The 12679-nt window shown below is 39.7% G+C and overlaps 1 pseudogene; it reads left to right on the forward strand.

Annotated features, from left to right (window-relative positions):
* The first annotated feature begins 7487 nt into the window (after positions 1 to 7487).
* LOC138080226 (large ribosomal subunit protein eL14 pseudogene) lies at positions 7488 to 10286 on the forward strand (annotated as a pseudogene).
* Positions 10287 to 12679: the final 2393 nt, after the last annotated feature.

Below are 12679 nucleotides of genomic sequence, written 5' to 3' on the forward strand. Positions count from 1 at the left end.
TAATGTCAGCACACACAGTGAATAAGATAAGGTTTCCTGTATCCAAGATAGGAACATGCATTTAGGTTTAAAACCAACAACAGGATTTATAATAACAGTGTGATGGAAACATGTCACTAGCTCATTGCAAGACACCAGCAGAAACTATTTGATGGACCAAAGACACATGATCTGAATTGAAACGTTTTTGAGTCAGAGTTTATCAGTTTTCTCATTGGATACCTACTGTAAACAATGCATGAAACTGAAGTACTAGAATGAACAAAGCCAGGTCTAGACCTCGTGAAACTTCTATTCTATTAGAGGAAACAGATAATTAACAAGTAAAGTCAATAATTTTATTCTATTCAACTATAAAGGAAGTAAAACTGGTGCTAGTTTTAGATAGAGGTGTCAGAAGGATCCAAGAATAAAATATAAAATCAGAGTAAGATAATGTGGCCTCAGTATCAATTCAACAAGCTAACACTATTTCTGAGAATTAAAGGCTCCATTAATAATTAACCAATCTGTAATTTAAACTATGTTCATTAGATTTACATTTTCATAATGAACACCTAAAAAAGTCTTTCTGATTCTCCAATTTGATTTTACATTTTAGCCATTTTTGCTATTAATATCAACTCAAGAAAGCTATATTTTAAGGTTGAAGTAATAGATATTTAAACTAGAAAATTGAATGTATGAAGAAAAAATTTACATCCTTCCTGATTTTTTCTGTGTGACTACTTACATTTAATTATTGTTTTGTAATAATTTTTTATTTTTATGATATATTATTATTTTTGTTTATAATAGATAAAGCTGTATGTCATCACTTTAATTGTTACATACACCTGTATCATTGTATGAAGTGAATGGTTGTGCTTTAGTCTTTGGCATGAAGAAATTTATAATGATGGTACTGTATTTGAAATGACATAACAGATTATTACAAGTAGAAAACCCTACTAAGTCATTGGCCAGTATATTTGGAAATGAAATTTCTAACTATTTGTAAATAAGGACATTAAGCATTAAAATTATTTTGGGCTAAAATTTTTTACTAATATTTTAATCTAGACATGTTGAAGAATAATGCACATTAATTAATTTCATAATAAAAGAAAAATTTTATTATACATTGTTTACTAAATATACACACAAAATGCCGACATGTTTGACTTTTTAATGTTTGTTGATAATGTAACAGCTTATTCTATTGTTTATTCTAGAAGTTATAATAAAGCATAAGTATTCAAATGCTAAGATACACTTTACATTTAATCATATATTTGTATTATATATTAAGAGCATTTTCTGTCATTTTAATCTTTTTAAATTATAGTAAGCAATGGGTATGTAATATATAAGACATTGAGCAGAGCGTGACACCTAAATATTTTTATGTAGCTGGAAAAACTGCCTTTGGGGAAAATTACAGATAGATCCTGCCTCCTTGGATAGAGACAGTGCTTTGTCTTTCAGGCAAATGTTCCTTTTTTCTGGGGAGGATTCCTTTGGTAGGGCTTTTTATTGGAAGTTATTGCTGCCTCATAGTTCCTGGGGAATCACAGTACAATGAAATAGCCCAAAGCAGATGTTTCAGACCAGGAAACATGTGTTAAATCAGTGCAAGGAGAGGCCATATGCTGAAAACAATCATTTTCTCCCTGGGAGATAATCTTAGCCATGTATTTTGCTTACAGACTATCAGGATCATTTTCCCTCCAACCCAGCTCACTGGACCAAAGATTGTAAGCTAGAAAGATGGAATTTTGATGGCACAGCACATAGGGTGGAATGGGCTATTTGTACTGCATTAGTTGTCTCTCTGTGTGTGTGTGTGTGTGTGTGTGTGTGTGTGTGTGTGTTTGTGAGAGAGAGAGTCTCTTGGAGGGCAAGGAGGTCAAACTAGTCAATCCTAAAGGAAATCAGTCCCGAATCTTCATTGGAAGGACTGACGCTGAAGTTGAAACTCCAATACTTTGGCCATCTGATGTGAAGAACTGACTACTTGGAAAAGACCCTGATGCTGAGAAAGATTGAAGTCAGGAGAAGGGAATGACAGAGGATGAGATGGTTAGATGGCATCACTGACTCAATGGACATGAGTTTGAGTAAACTCCAGGAGTTGGTGATGGACAGGGAGGCCTGGTTTGCTCTGTCCATGGAGTTGCAAAGAGGCGGATACAACTAAGCGACTGAACTGAACTCTGTGTGTGCATGTGTGTACACAACAAATCAAACTTCGATAAATGTATCATCAAATACTTTGACAGTCTTCAGTGGTTCACAGGACTGGATCTTCCTTGTGGTAAAAGTACCAAACTAAAGGGAAGGGATATGTTTTCACTGTCAAGAAACCCAGTAAGGATTTAAGTGTGAGAAAGGAAATGAGAAAGGCCTTGGCCCTGGCAGGTAAGAATCTGCTTTCTCCTTAGAGAATAGGTAGTTGGGCCCAGACTGTGAGGTGAGAAAATGCCTGGTGCCTTCAGTGATAGATGAGCTGGCTTCTCCTTTGTAGAGAATGGCTTGCCTCTCAGGGACTAGTTAAAAGACGTACTGAGGCATATTAAAAATTTTACAAATTTACAAAACTCTGTAATAATCTAACTAGGAAAATAATTTGAAAAAGAATTGATACATGTATATTTATGATTGTATCACTTTGCTGTACACCTGAAACCATCACAACATTGTTAATCAATCAATTATACTCCAATATAAAATGAAGTTTAAAAAAAAATTCCTGAGTTTATTTGAGCAGAAGTTGGTTGGAATCAGACAGTGCCAAACTGGAAGTGGTTAAGAATGCTCCATGGATAGGAGCTCTGGAAGAGACGCTTCTACAGAAAAGAGAGAAGCAAAACAAAGAGATTATTGATTGGCAGTTGCTTAAAGCCTAAACTGTGATTGGTTGACCTTGGGTTTTGATTTCTTAACCTTGAGGCATTTACAGGCTTAGATTTTGGTTTGCTTACATCGCTGCCATGGCACTAGAGCCATCTCAGCCTAATGATTCATGTTGCTTAATTAGTTTAACAGATTCTAATGCAAATTGGAAGTTGTCCTAGAAGTAATGCTCCTATTTTAATGCGACGCTTCAACAAATTCTAGATGATAAAAGTCACAGCCTGCTCTCAGTTGTACTGTGGGAAGTAGGAGCACACAGTGTCTTTCCTGTACCAAGGCTTGGGGAAGCATCAGCAGTTTTCCCACAGAAGGATAGCTCTGAATCCTGGATACATGTGAGGCAATAGCCTGGAAAACTTAAAAAACTAGGAAGAAGCTTAGAGCTAATTTTATTAGTTGGACTAGTGGGATTTAGTGTTACCATATAGTGGGAAAAAATAAGACCTTGTTGTCTACTCATAGACTAGAGTGGCCATGTATATAAGGGTTCTGTTATAGCATGGGGGAGGGTCAAAGAGGACCCTCCCTTGTGGGCCTAGGTTCTTGGTAAGGCCACAGAGAAGAATCTGAGGTCTTACCTGTGGCAAAAAGAAGTTTATTAAGTAAGGAGCAGAAATAACACAAGGGAGAGGTAAGCCAGGCCAAGAGAGGCACTGGCCCAGGAATGATGAGGTGTGGGAGTTTTCAAGACAGGACATTTACATATTCATTTAGGTGGGTATGGACTGACAGTTTTGATTGACAGTTGCCTTACATAACAACGGGCTCTGATATGCATGCCTTTCCCATAATTCAGTCTATTATAATCATATGTATATATAGAATATTTATGACAATTAAGGAACTCCCGACTGCCTGAAGTCACTTGAGGACACAGCTGTGTTTTAAGGGCACATGTGCTAGAGTTCAAGAAGTTTCTGTGATTAGTGTGTAGCACATCTGTGAGCTCTCTTGGGCTACACTAGGGTATGTCTGGGGCGGAGTTTAAAGTTCAGCTTGAGTCTTTTTTAGGCAAGCCCTTGTTGCTCATGCCTAACTTCCTACCTAAGAGTTTCAGGTTTCTAATAATGCACTTTCGCACCATTTACTAAAAATTCTTACCAAAAACTATTCAGAGAAGTTATACAAATTGTTGCCCCTATTTTACAGATAGGGGCAACAGATATTTTACAGATAGAAAACAGAAACTTGGAAAATTGAAATTACTTGTCAAGAATACACAACAAGCAAACAACATACAGAGCTCTCAAATCCATAGATCTTTGGCCATAAATCCTATATCCATTCTATAATAAATCAGTCATCTTCACATTTTACCTACATCTCTATGTACTTTCTTACAGTTTTGTTGAAATACTTCTTGTGTGTCTTGATTCTTATCATTCATTTATTCACCAGAATTTATTGTAAGTGACCTAGGTGTCAGTACTCCTGCTGACCTCTGGCTTCTTTACCCATGGAACCCAGGTCTCAGCTCTTGTTTAAGCCTCCTTTTCCAAAGAGTGAAGAGGCTTCAAGCCTATACATCAAATCAAAGATTTCTTAATAGTGTCACCCAGGATTCAAAAGAGAGGGCCTATATTGCACATTTCACAATAAGTACCTCACAAGTTCTCATTCATCCTTTTGTATCCTCCAGCCCTTTCAGTTTTTCATCAAAGACTGCCTGGCACACTCTTCCGCCTTCCAGTTCCCTTTTGGAAGGCAAGTTCCTCTCTCTGTAGCAAAATCCCTCTTCCTAAAACCTTGAAGCTAGGCAGCACAGGCTTCTAGAGGCTTGGTTTGAACCCTGAAATAGCTTTGCTAACTCAAGCATTCATAAAGAACAAAGAGAAGCTCTCTCTTCAAGGGATATTGTCACCAATAGAGGTTGGAGTACTTCCTACATGTGAATGGGAATTATCTCCCTGTGGGAAGATAACCATTATTCAGAGAGAAAGAGAAAATAAGAGAGAGAGATGGTGCAAGGAGATGGTGTGTGGAAGGTTGTTTGTCTTTTCTGGAAACTTGGAGGAATACCAGCCGTGCAACCCTCCCCCCAGAGATGGGTCTCTTGTCTCAGTTTGCTCAAGCTGCTCTAACAAAATACCACAGACTCGGTGGCTTAAACAACAAACATATTTCTGACAGTTCTGGAGCCTGAGAAGCCCACGATCAGGGTACCAGCAGATACAGTGTCTGGTGAAAACCTTCTTCTTTGTTTGCAGATGACCTTCTTCTTGCTGTATCATAACATGGCAAAGTCAAATTCTGCTGTCTCTTCCTTTAAGGGCATTAATCGGCTCATGAGGGTCCCACCTTCATGACCTAATCTAGACCCAGTTACTTCCCAAAGAACCCACCTCTTAAACCATCAAAATAGGGGTTAGAATTTCAACGTGAGAAATGGGGGCACAAAGATTTAGTACACCATAGCCTTTAACGCCAATTATCCCTCACTTCTCTCCGCAGGAGGTCTATGCAGACAACAGACCTAAGAAGCAAGAGAGGAGGGAAGACTTCTGAGGTAATCACGCAAATCTCTGCACAGATTGCTCAAACAGGATAAGACATGCAAGATAATATACAAAGTATAAACTGTTTCCCTCAAAAAACAATGCTCTGTAAGATTAAATATTTAGCACATATCATATGATTTTTTCAGTTTCTTTTTTTCATGCATTTAAAATTAACATTGTAACAAATTAGTTAATTCTAGGCCCTGTAGTAAATAAATATTCAATCTTGTAAATTTAGTACCAATTGAACCATGCTAATGAGAACAAAGATAGTTTTCACTTTGCTTGAGCCAAGTTCTTTAAAAAAAGTTTTAATTTCAAAAATAAAAGTACTTTTCAATGTAGACAATTAATATAAACAATGTCAAAAGAAGATATATTTTAAAAACCACTCATAATCCTACTGTTAGGTAGTTAGAATAGGAAAAAGGAGTCCAGAAGCTGGTTTTAGACAAAGCAGAGAAACCAGAGATCAAATTGCCAACATCCGCTGGATCATCGAAAAAGCAAGAGAGTTCCAGAAAAACATCTATTTCTGCTTTATTGACTATGCTAAAGCCTTTAACTGTGTGCATCACAATAAACTGTGGAAAATTCTGAAAGAGATGGGAATACCAGACCACCTGACCTGCCTCTTGAGAAACCTATATGCAGGTCAGGAAGCAATAGATAGAACTGGACATGGAACAACAGACTGATTCCAAATAGGAAAAGGCTTACGTCAAGGCTGTATATTGTCACCCTGCTTATTTAACTTCTATGCAGAGTACATCATGAGAACCGCTGGGCTGGAAGAAGCACAAGCTGGAATCAAGATTGCCGGGAGAAATATCAATAACCTCAGATATGCAGATGACATCACCGTTATGGCAGAAAGTGAAGAGGAACGAAAAAGCCTCTTGATGAAAGTGAAAGAGGAGAGTGAAAACATTGGCTTAAAGCTCAACATTCAGAAAACAAAGATCATGGCATCCGGTCCCATCACTTCATGGGAAATAGATGGGGAAACAGTGGAAACAGTATTAGACTTTATATTTTGGGGCTCCAAAGTCACTGCAGATGGTGATTGCAGCCATGAAATTAAAAGATGCTTACTCCTTGGAAGAAAAGTTATAACCAACCTAGATAGCATATTCAAAAGCAGAGACATTACTTTGCCAACAAAGGTCCATCTAGTCAAGGCTATGGTTTTCCCAGTAGTCATGTATGGATGTGAGAGTTGGACTGTGAAGAAAGCTGAGCGCCAAAGCATTGATGCTTTTGAACTGTGGTATTGGAGAAGACTCTTCTAAGTCCCTTGGAGTGCAAGGAGATCCAACCAGTCCATCCTAAAGGAGATCAGCCCTGGGTGTTCTTTGGAAGGAATGATGATAAAGCTGACACTCCAGTATTTTGGCCACCTCATGTGAAGAGTTGACTCATTGGAAAAGACTCTGATACTGGGAGGGATTGGGGGCAGGAGAAGGGGACGACAGAGGATGAGAGGGCTGGATGGCATCACCAACTCGATGGACATGAGTTTGAGTGAACTCTGGGAGTTGGTGATGGACAGGGAGGCCTGGCGTGCTCAATTCATGGGGTTGCAAAGCGTCGGACATGACTGAGTGACTGAACTGAACTGAAAAAACAAGGAAGGGAAAAGCCCGCCTAAATAGCCCAAAGAAAGGTCCCAGTACTGGAGTGAGAACCTCAGTAGAACAAACAGCACCCCTGGCTAGCCCGATTTACATAGGGCAGGCCCAGGGGGAGGAAAAACACATAAAAAGAGGAGCCAAAGGGCCAGGGTCTCTCTCCCACGTGCGCTCTCTCCCTCTTCCTCTCTCGCACTCTCTTTCTCTCTCTCTCTCTCTTTGTGTCTTTTGGGTGGGCATGCCCTCACACCTGGAGGATGTATTTTCTGAAAAAAACGGAGCTGTAACATGGAGCTATAACACTGTCCAAGAGCTGTGACATGCTGAGTGCCTTAACATCCATTACTATAAATTTTTGTTGTGATGAGACAGAATGAGGAAATTACACACTCCCCTGACACTACTAGCATTAGTAAAGTAATGCTCAAAATTCTCCGACCCAGGCTTCAGCAGTACATCAACCATGAACATCCAGATGTTCAAGCTGGTTTCAGAAAAGGCAGAGGAACCAGAGATCAAATTGCTAACATTTTCGGGATCAGCGAGAAAGCAAGAGAGTTCCAAAAAACATCTATTTCTGCTTTATTGACTATGCCAAAGCCTTTGACTGTGTGGATCACAACAAACTGTGGAAAATTCTGAAAAAGACACCAGACCACCTGACCTGCCTCTTGAGAAACCTATATGCAGGTCAGGAAGCAACAGTTAGAACTGGACATGGAACAACAAACTGGTTCCAAATAGGAAAAGGAGTATGTCAAAGCTGTATATTGTCACTCTTCTTATTTAACTTATATGCAGAGTATTTATAACTTATATGCTGGAAGAAGCACAAGCTGGAATCAACATTGCCAGGAGAAATATCAATAACCTCAGATACGCAGATGACACCACCCTTATGGCAGAAGGTGAAGAACTACAGAGCCTCTTGATGAAAGTAAAAGAGGAGAGTGAAAAAGTTGGCTTAAAGCTCAACATTCAGAAAACTAAGATCATGGCATCTGGTCCCATCAGTTCAGTTCAGTTCAGTCACTCAGTCATGTCTGACTCCTTGCGACGCCATGAACCACAGCATGCCAGGCCTCCCTGTCCATCACCAACTCCCAGAGTTCATCCAAACCCATGCCCACTGAGTTGGTGATGCCATCCAACCATCTCATCCTCTGTTGTCCCCTTCTCCTCACACCCTCAATCTTTCTGAGCATCAGGGTCTTTTCAAATGAATCATATCATAGCTCTTCGCTTCAGGTGGCCAAAGTATTGGAGTTTCAGCATCAACATCAGTCCTTCCAAAGAACACCCAGGACTGATCTCCTTTAGGATGGACTAGTTGGATTTCCTTGCAGTCCATGGGACTCTCAACAGTCTTCTCCAACACCACAGTTCAAAGGCATCAGTTCTTTGGCACTCAGTTTTCTTCATAGTCCGACTCTCACATCCATACACAACCACTGGAAAAACCGTAGCCTTGACTAGACGGACCTTTGTGGACAAAGTAATGTCTCTGCTTTTTAATATGCTATCTAGGTTGGTCATAAGTTTTTTTCCAAGGAGTAAATGTCTTTTAATTTCATTGCTGCACTCACCATCTGCAGTGATTTTGGAGCCCAGAAAAATTAAGTTAGCCACTGTTTCCACTGTTTCCCCTTCTTTTTGCCATGAAGTGATGGGACCAGATGCCATGATCTTAGTATTCTGAATATTGAGCTTTAAGCCAACTTTTTCACACTCCTCTTTCACTTTCATCAAGAGGCTCTTCAGTTCTTCTTCACTTTCTGCCATAAGCATGGTGTCATCTGCATATCTGAGGTTATTGATATTTCTCCCGGCAATCTTGATTCCAGCTTGTGCTTCTTCCAGCCCAGCGTTTCTCATGATGTACTCTGCATATAAGTTAAATAAACAGGGTGACAATATACAGCCTTGATGTACTCCGTTTCCTATTTGGAACCAGTCTGTTGTTCCATGTCCAGTTCTAACTATTGCTTCCTGACCTACATACAGATTTCTCAAGAGGCAGGTCAGGTGGTCTGGTATTCCCATCTCTTTCAGAATTTTCCACAGTTTATTGTGATCCACACAGTGAAAGGCTTTGGCATAGTCAATAAAGCAGAAATAGATGTTTTTCTGGAACTCTGTTGCTTTTTTGATGATCCATTGGATGTTGGCGATTTGATCTCTGGCTCCTCTGCCTTTTCTAAAGCCAGCTTGAACATCTGGAAGTTCACAGTTCACGTGTTGCTGAAGCCTGGCTTGGAGAATTTTAAGCATTACTTTACTAGCGTGTGACATGAGTGCAATTGTGTGGTAATTTGAGCATTCCTTGGCATTGGCTTTCTTTGGGATCAGAATGAAAACTGATCTTTTCCAGTCCTGTGGCCACTGCTGAGTTTTCCAAATTTGCTGGCATAGTGAGTACAGCACTTTCCCATCACTTCATGGAAAATAGATGGGAAAACAGTGGAAACAGTGACAGACTTTATTGTGAGGGGCTCCAAAATCACTGCAAATGGTGATTGCAGCAAAGAAATTAAAAGACACTTACTCCTTGGAAGAAAAGTTATGACCAACCTAGAGAGCATATTAAAAAGCAGACAATCCTCTCACCGAATGCCTCCAAAGTGGTATTCAGACACTTCGTAGAAGTTGGTCAAATGGCCTACATCTTCTTTGGGCTTCATGTCAGGAAGCTGGTCGTGATTGTAGATGTTATTGATCAGAACAGGGCATTGGTGGATGGACCTTGCACTCAAGTTAGGAGACAAGCTATGCCTTTCAAAGGCATACAGCTCACTGAGTTCATCCTTAAGTTCCCACACAGTGCCTGCCAGAAGTATGTCCGGGAAGCCTGGGAGAAGGCAGATATCAGTGCAAAGTGGGCAGCCACAAGGTGGGCCAAGAAGATTGAAGCCAGAGAAAAGAAAGCGAAGATGACAGATTTTGATCGTTACAAAGTCATGAAGGCAAAGAAAATGAGGAACAGACTAATCAAGATTGAAGTTAAGGAACTTAAACAGGCAGCTCTCCTGAAAGCTTCTCCCAAGAAAGCCCTTCCTGCTAAGGGGCAGCTGAAGTAGCTGCTGCTCCTGCCAAGGTTCCAGCAAAAAAGATCACCACTGAGGGTAAGAAGGCTCCAGCCCAGAAGGTTCCTGCCCAGAAAGCTGTAGGCCAGAAATCAGCACCTCCTCCAAAAACTCAGAAGGGTCAGAAAGCTCCATCCCAGAAAGCCCCTGCTCCAAAGGCATCTGGCAAGAAAGCATGAGTGCATAGAGGCTATTCAAATCAGAATAAAAGTTCTTTTTGATGTGCTGGCAAATTAAAAAAAAAAAAAAGGCAGAGACATTACTTTGTCAACAAAGGTCCATCTAGTCAAGGTTATGGTTTTTCCAATAGTCATGTATGGATGTGAGAGTTGGACTGTGAAGAAAGCTGAGTGCCGAAGCATTGATGCTTTTGAACTGTGGTGTTGGAAAAGACTGTTGAGAGTCCCTTGGACTGCAAGGAGATCCAATCAGTCCATCCTAAAGGAGATCAGTCCTGGGTGTTCATTGGATGGACTGATGCTGAAGCTGAAACTCCAACACTTTGGCTACCTGATGTCAAGAGCTGACTCATTTGAAAAGACCCTGATGCTGGGAAAGATTGAGGGCGGGAGGAGAAGGGGACGACAGAGGATGAAATGGTTGGATGGCATCACCGACTCAATGGCCATGAGTCTGGGTGAACTCCGGGAGTTGATGATGGACAGGGAGGCCTGGCATGCTGAGGCCTGGCATGTGGGGTCACAAAGAGTTGGACATGACTGAGTGACTGAACTGAACTGACACTACCATGAAAAAATGTCTAACTGTAATATTTTTGATGCAAACTTTCTTTCTTCAAGAAAGGAAATTTAAAGGGATTTAAATAAAGAGAAATTAATCTGTCTCCCTGAAAGCTGACTGTGGTGACAGCATCAGGATTCAAGTTAGAAAGTCATGACAAAGAGGTTGTTGGATTACTTTTTCCTTCCTAAAGATTCTCCTTTTGGAATTCTTTGTAAATTCCTTAAGGGACAGAATCAAGTTTTATGAGTTTATATAATCTGAGCCCTCTTTATTTAAAAAAAATATATATATAATTAGGCATACAAAAGTGAGAAATATTTAGAAAGAAAAAAATCACAATTGTAGTACTTTTATTAATAATTCCCTCACTTCTAAAATACATTTTCATGCATTTTTGGATGATAGTTTTTGAGTGCCTCCTCACATAAAGCAATATTATAGCACTTAAAAAATAGAATATGAAGATAATTCAATACTTTAGCATAGGTGACTGAAATGTTTTATTATTAATAATAATTCAGAAAAATTTATTTCAGTTTCACTGTTTACCACTAGTGCTCTCATAAAGTTTTAGGATTCCTGTTTCCTTTGTTTGTAGGCTATAAAGCTAGGTCAAATTTTTACAGACTAGCTTTTGAGTATGTTTATTTTTAGACCAATTTTTCATCCATTTCCACACTTCTAGTGTTAGATGTTGTTGGACATGTTTATATAGGTTCTGACTCAGGTGCTAATATCCTTGTGACATGATTTAACAGAGAAGAAAAAATCTGACTTCATACTGGATCTATTTCTTTAGCTCTAAACCTTTTGCTCTATTGCCTGTGCTTGGTCATGTTGGCTCTGCACCTCTCTAGAATGTTGCTTTTAACCTGAAATATGCATGATAGCCCATTCTTAAGGCTCTGACCTTGAAAGGTATAACACTTTTCCATTCATAGAGAAAGTTGTAGAACAGTAAATAACAACTGTTTTGTTGGAGGTTTACAGCAAGATTGTAACCAAACCTACATGAACAGCTACAAAAACAAAGGATTCTGGCACCAAGAAGTTTGCAACAACCAGCCACACCCCCTCCTCTGGTAGTATAAAAAAGCCTGAATTTTAACTGGGATGGGAAGATGCCCTGAAGTAGCACATGGAAACCCACTCCAGTATTCTTGCCTGGAGAATCCCCATGGACAAAGGTGCCTGGTGAGCCAAGTCCATAGGGGTCTCAAAGAGTCAGACACGACTGAGCGATTAAGCATAGCACACAAGATGGTTCTTTGGGACACCAGTCCACCATCTTCTTGGTCTGCTGGCTTTCCAAATAAAGTTGCTATTCCTTGCCCCAAGGAATGTAGGAAGCAGAAAGAGTTTGGACATCTGATAATGACACCAGCCGAATTGGTATGTTGGATGGTAGAAAGCCATTCCTACACAGAGACAGCTAGCTCTTATGTAACTATTCATGTAAGAGACTGTGAATCGCATAACTATACCATATTAAACTTAATCTCAGTGCATCATCAACTCAACTTGTTTTTAGACATATCTCACAAATTGCTGCGTCACTCCAGTCCCACTTAAAATGAGGAAAGTACAAAGAAAACACTTCCAATTTCTTAACTTTCACAAAGAAAACAAAGTGAAGGGAAGCCAGTCTTAGTAAATTGCAGATAAAATATTTTGCTTTTGCAAGTTACCAAAAAACCTGTGTTCACACACATTGCCATGGTCTCTTACAAGGCCTTGGAAGTAAATAGCCAGTGATAATAAGAGGCCCTGAAACTTCTGTTTCATTAGCTTTTGGTAAATCTACTTCTGCCTGGAAAGTTGTGTTTTA

The sequence above is a fragment of the Capricornis sumatraensis genome, chromosome 5, assembly GCF_032405125.1.
Source record: "Capricornis sumatraensis isolate serow.1 chromosome 5, serow.2, whole genome shotgun sequence".
Lineage (NCBI taxonomy): Eukaryota > Metazoa > Chordata > Mammalia > Artiodactyla > Bovidae > Capricornis > Capricornis sumatraensis.